Below are 6,000 nucleotides of genomic sequence, written 5' to 3' on the forward strand. Positions count from 1 at the left end.
CCTCTTACTACAGATCACTGAGATGTACTGGACAAAAATATAACAAGTATGCTTTTAAGCGCTAATAGTAAAGTAAGGGAAATACTCCAGAAACTGATATTTTGACTGTTCTGGGTTTAACAATGGGTTTGAGTTTTAATGTCTATGAAAGTACAGGAGGCAAATTTTGGGGTCCACGAGGGGCAGAAATTTGGACCTAACACCCTCAAATAAAGAACCCTTGAATTACTATACATCTGTGAAAGGGGAGAACTGAAAACATTTATCCCCTCCCAAAGTGAGACTTAAAGGAAACTCTTCTGTTTAGCCTGACCTATGGGGGAAAGAAGATGGGAAGTAAAACCCTGAGAATCTGCAAACACATGAGAGCCTCAGGCTGCATTACCCTATGCAAATCTCATATGCTGGATAGAAGATTCATAAGGCAATACGATTTTCAAATACTACTAAAATGCAATTTCTATCATAATTTTATAGACCTTCTTAGGACTGGTATTACTTAGCCCCTCTTGGGCATCTGTTTTACTGATTACCAATACAGACAGTATTTGGATCCAGCCTAAATCCTTTCTTCTGCAAAGCAAACATATTTCCTCTTCTATTCTTTTTCTTTTTTAAAAAATTAATTTATTTATTTTTGGCTGCGTTGGGTCTTTGCTGCTGCACGCGGGCTTTCTCTAGTTGTGGTAAGCAGGGGCTACTCTTCGTTGCGGTGCGTGGGTTTCTCATTGCAGTGGCTTCTCTTGTTGTAGAGCAAGGCTCTCAGGTGCACGGGCTTCAGTAGTTGTGGCTCGCAGGGTCTAGAGCGCAGGCTCAGCAGTTGTGGTGCACGGGCTTAGCTGCTCCGCAGCATGTGGGATCTTCCCGGCCCAGGGCTTGAACCCATGTCCCCTGAATTGGCAGGCGGATTCTTAACCACTGTGCCACCAGGGAAGCCCCCTCTTGTTTTATTCTTAACGGAGGCCAGACTCCTTAAATAATCACCCTTCTTCATGGTACTGAAGACCCAATCTCCCTGCCACACATTCCACTCCGTTGTCTTAGTAACCCAGCCGCACAGAGGGTATCCTGGAGGGAAATGTCCAAGATCAAACGGGGTGTCTCTCTTCACGAACTAACAAATGCAATTTTCTCCTTTCTAGTTTTATTAGCAGTGAGAATCTCTGTTCAAATAATACATTGAAATAAAAGGTGCCACAGAAAATGCACCACTTTTAAATCCCACAGAGGCTTGAAACTGTTGCTTTAGTAAACATTTTCCAAGTAATGCTGTTTGTAGAATAATTACAGTCTGACTTTTTCTGTCATCAGAATTGAGTGACTGGTTCTCTGATGACTTTTTTTTTGCTCTAAAAAACACAATGATTCTGTTTCTGGCAGATTGTATTTTTCAAGGGTAAACTTTGATTCTGTCTCTCACTGACTCTGTTTTCAAAGTGAAGTAAAATGGAGTGTTAATTCAACATGTGTCAGTCTGGACAGTTAAATCCTATCACCTCTATTCACCATCTATCTTATGTCCCTGCTCTTTCTCTCCCCTCTACCCCAAACACATACAGAAACATAAAGTCCTTTACTCTCAATATTTGATTCCTTTTTTTTTTTTTCCTGCGGTATGCGGGCCTCACTGCTGCGGCCTCTCCCGTTGCGGAGCACGGGCTCCAGACACGCAGGCTCAACAGCCATGGCTCACGGGCCCAGCCGCTCCGCAGCATGTGGGACCTTCCCGGACCGGGGCACGAACCCGTGTCCCCTGCATCGGCAGGCGGAGTCCCAACCACTGTGCCACCAGGGAAGCCCTGATTCTTTTTTTAAAATAAAGTTATTTATTTATTTTTGGCCGCGTTGGGTCTTCATTGCTGCGTGCGGGCTTTCTCTAGTCGTGGTGAGCAGGGGCTACTCTTCGTTGCGGTGCACGGGCTTCTCACTGCGGAGGTTTCTCTTGTTGCGGAGCATGGGCTCTATGTGCGTGGGCTCAGTAGTTGTGGTTCGCAGGTTCTAGAGCACAGGCTCAGTAGTTGTGGCTCACAAGCTTAGTTGCTCCATGGTATGTGGGATCTTCCCGGACCAGGGCTCGAACCTGTGTCTCCTGCATTGGCAGGCGGATTCTTAACCACTGCACTACCAGGGAAGTCCTCAATATTTGATTCTTACGTCTAAGATTTTCCAGATACTTACACATTTTCCCCACCTAGACCTTCTATATATGTGTCCGTTAATCCCAGAGAGTAACTGTGTATTCATAAGATCATTACAAAACAACAGAACACAGAACTGTTAATAATAACTATAAAAGCTGCTATTTCTTAAGTATTATAATCCAGAGTTTCCGTTAGGTGCCTCATGTAAATTACCATATTCCATTCTTTTGGCAACCTGTTATGAGTCGAATTTTGCTCCCCCAAAAAGATACACTGGAGCCCAGACTCACAGTACCTCAAAGTGGGACCTTATTTGGAGATAAAGTCTTTACAAAGGTAATTAGGTCAAGGTGATGTATCAGGGAAGACCCTCATCCACGATGACTGACATCCTTATTAAAAAAAAGGGAAATTTGGACACAGAGACACACACAGGAAGAATGCCATGTGAATATAAAGACAGCTGTCTACTATCTGAGGACACAGACCTGGAGCAAACCCTTCCCTCACAGCCTCAGGAGAAATCAGCCCTGCCAGCACCTTGATTCCAAACTTCCAGTCTCCAGACCGTGAGACAACTCATTTCTGTTGTTTAAGACACCCAGTTTGTGGTACTTTGTTACAGCAGCCCTAGAAAACTAATGCACAACCTTACAATTTAAGTCTTATTCTCTTTTTACTATAAAGGAGGACACTGCATCATAGGAGGATTAAAGCCCTTACCCAGAGTCCTACAGGCAGTAGTGGTAGGGCTGTCAGGCAACACAGATCTGTTTTATTCCAAAGCCTGTGTGCTTGTTGCTATAACATGCTGCCTCCAAACCTACGTTTGCACAGGGGCTTCCTGGACACACCTAGAATTGTACAATCAAGGAATTTTTATATTGTTTATTCCAAGGAGAGCTTTTTGAACACTCACTTCCCCATGTTTTGGGAGTGAGTTATCACAGAAAGCTCGAGAGTGAGGTAGAGCCAGTGACCTGGTTTGGGAGAAGCAAGGATATATAAACAATACATCATTTTCAAATATAAGTACCTCTCATGCAATATTTGGGACATGCTTACACTAAATTTTTTCCCATTGTTTATCTGAAATTCAAGTTTCACTGGCATTTCTGTAATTCTATTTGCTAAGTCTGGCAATTAAAAGTTCTTCCCCAGGAGAACTTTTGGTTTGGGGTCTCAGCCCCTGATGGCATGGGAGTGATGGCATAGAAGTGGCAGCAGAGGTGTCAATACCTAGGCCTGCTCTACGTGTAAAGTTCTTGAATTGTCTGGGAAATGCTTCAGAATGCTCAATAAATACTGCTTATTATTATTATAGCCATTGGGAAACACCCTCTTAGGTCCCAGGAGAAGTCACAGGGGCGGGGAGGGGAAGGCAGAAGGCAACAAGAGAAGAGATATTCTTATTATTCCACGGGTGGATTGGCACTGGAGGGCTTACACAGTAAGATAAAAGATTGGTGAGAGGTTTTTCCGGGAAGATGGCATAAGAGTAAGACGCGGAGATCACCTTTCTCCTCACAGATACACCAGAAATACATCTACATGTGGAAAAACTCCTACAGAACACCTACTGAACGCTGGCAGAAGACCTCAGACCTCCCAAAAGGCAAGAAACTCCCCACGTACCTGGGTAGGGCAAAAGAAACAAGAATAAACAGAGACAAAAGAATAGGGACGGGACCTGCACCAGTGGGAGGGAGCTATGAAGGAGTAAAGGTTTCCACACACTAGGAAGCCCCTTCGCGGGCGGAGACTGCGGGTGGCGGAGGGGGAAAGCTTCGGAGCCACGGAGGAGAGCACAGCAACAGGGGTGCGGGGGGCAAAGCAGAGAGATTGCCGAACAGAGGATCGGTGCCGACCGGCACTCACCAGCCCGAGGCTTGTCTGCTCACCCGCCGGGGCGGGCGGGGCTGGGAGCTGAGGCTCGGGCTTCGGTCGGAGCGCAGGGAGAGGACTGGGGTTGGCAAAGTGAACACAGCCTGAAGGGGTTAGTGTGCCACGGCTAGCCGGGAGGGAGTCCGGGGAAAAGTCTGGACCTGCCGAAGAGGCAAGAGACTTTTTCTTCCCTCTTTGTTTCCTGGTGCGCGAGGAGAGGGGATTAACAGCTCCGCTTCAAGGAGCTCCAGAGACGGGCGCGAGCCGCGGCTAATAGCGCGGACCCCAGAGACGGGCATGAGACGCTAAGGCTGCTGCTGCCACCACCAAGAAGCCTGTGTGCGAGCACAGGTCACTATCCACACCCCCCTCCCATGAGCCTGTGAAGCCCGCCACTGCCAGGGTCCCAGGATCCAGGGACAACTCCCCCGGGAGAACGCACGGCGCGCCTCAGGCTGGTGCAACGTCATGCTGGCCTCTGCCGCCGCAGGCCCGCCCCGCACTCCGTGCCCCTCCCTCCCCCCGGCCTGAGTGAGCCAGAGCCCCTGAATCAGCGGCTCCTTTAACGCCACCCTGTCTGAGCGAAGAACAGACGCCCTCCGGCGACCTACACATAGAGGCGGGGCCAAATCCAAAGCTGAACCCCTGGGAGCTGTGAGAACAAAGAAGAGAAAGGGAAATCTCTCCCAGCAGCCTCAGAAACAACGGATTAAAGCTCCACAATCAACTTGATGTACCCTGCATCTGTGGAATACATGAATAGACAACCAATCACTCCAACTTAAGGAGGTGGACTCTGAGAGCAAGATATATGATTTTTTCCCCTTTTCCTTTTTTTGTGTGTATGTGTATGCTTCTGTGTGAGATTTTGTCTGTATAGCTTTGCTTCCACCATTTGTCCTAGGGTTCTATCTGTCCGTTTTTCTGGGGTTTTTTTTGTTTTTAATTTTTTTTCTTAATAATTACTTTTTATTTTAATAACTTTATTTTATTTTACTTTATCTTCGTTCTTTCTTTCCTTCCTTCCCTCCTTTAGACAATGAATCATCCCAAATTGAGGAGGTGGACTTTGAGAGCAAGATTTATGATATTTTCCCCTTTTCCTCTTTTTGTGAGTGTGTAGGCATATGCTTCTGTGTGAGATTTTTTCTGTATAGCTTTGCTTCCACCATTTGTCCTAGGGCTCTATCCGTCCGTTTTTTTTTCCTCTCTTAATAATAATTTTTTATTTTAATAACTTTATTATATTTTATCTTACTTTATTTTATCTTCTTTCTTTTTTCCTTCCTTCCCTCCTTCCTTCCTTCCTTCCTCCCTCCCTCATTTCCTCCCTCCTTTCTTTCTTTCTTTGTTTCTACTTCTACTACTTCTTTCTTTCTACTTTTTCTCCCTTTTATTCTGAGCCATGTGGATGAAAGGCTCTTGGTGCTGCAGCCAGGAGTCAGTGCTGTGCCTCTGAGGTGGGAGAGCCAACTTCAGGACACTGGTCCACAAGAGACCTCCCAGCTCCACATAATATCAAATGGCGAAAATCCCGCAGAGATCTCCATCTCAACTCCAGCACCGAGCTTCACTCAACGACCAGCAAGCTACAGTACTGAACATCCAATGCCAAACAACTAGCAAGACAGGAACACACCCCCACCCATTAGCAGAGAGGCTGCCTAAAATCATAAAAAGTCCACAGACACCCCAAAACACACCACCAGACGTGGACCTGCCCACCAGAAAGACAAGATCCAGCCTCATCCACCAGAACACAGGCACTAGTCCCATCCACCAGGAAGCCTACACAACCCACTGAACCAACCTTAGCCACTGGGGACAGACATCAAAAACAACGGGAACTACGAACCTGCAGCCTGCAAAAAGGAGACCCCAAACACAGTAAGATAAGCAAAATGAGAAGACAGAAAAACACACAGCAGATGAAGGAGCAAGATAAAAACCCACCAGACCTAACAAATGAAGAGGA

At 46.4% G+C, this 6,000-nt stretch overlaps 1 long non-coding RNA gene across 1 annotated transcript in view; it reads right to left on the reverse strand.

Annotated features, from left to right (window-relative positions):
• LOC309964209 overlaps window positions 1-5,537 on the reverse strand; it is a 377,990-nt gene extending 372,453 nt beyond the window's left edge. The window contains exon 1 of the long non-coding RNA XR_014326336.1: window positions 5,384-5,537. This is a non-coding gene — a long non-coding RNA (uncharacterized lncRNA). The remainder of the gene's footprint in view (window positions 1-5,383) is intronic.
• Window positions 5,538-6,000: the final 463 nt, after the last annotated feature.

Source organism: Leucopleurus acutus, assembly GCF_964270905.1.
Source record: "Leucopleurus acutus genome assembly, chromosome: 7".
Taxonomy (NCBI): domain Eukaryota; kingdom Metazoa; phylum Chordata; class Mammalia; order Artiodactyla; family Delphinidae; genus Leucopleurus; species Leucopleurus acutus.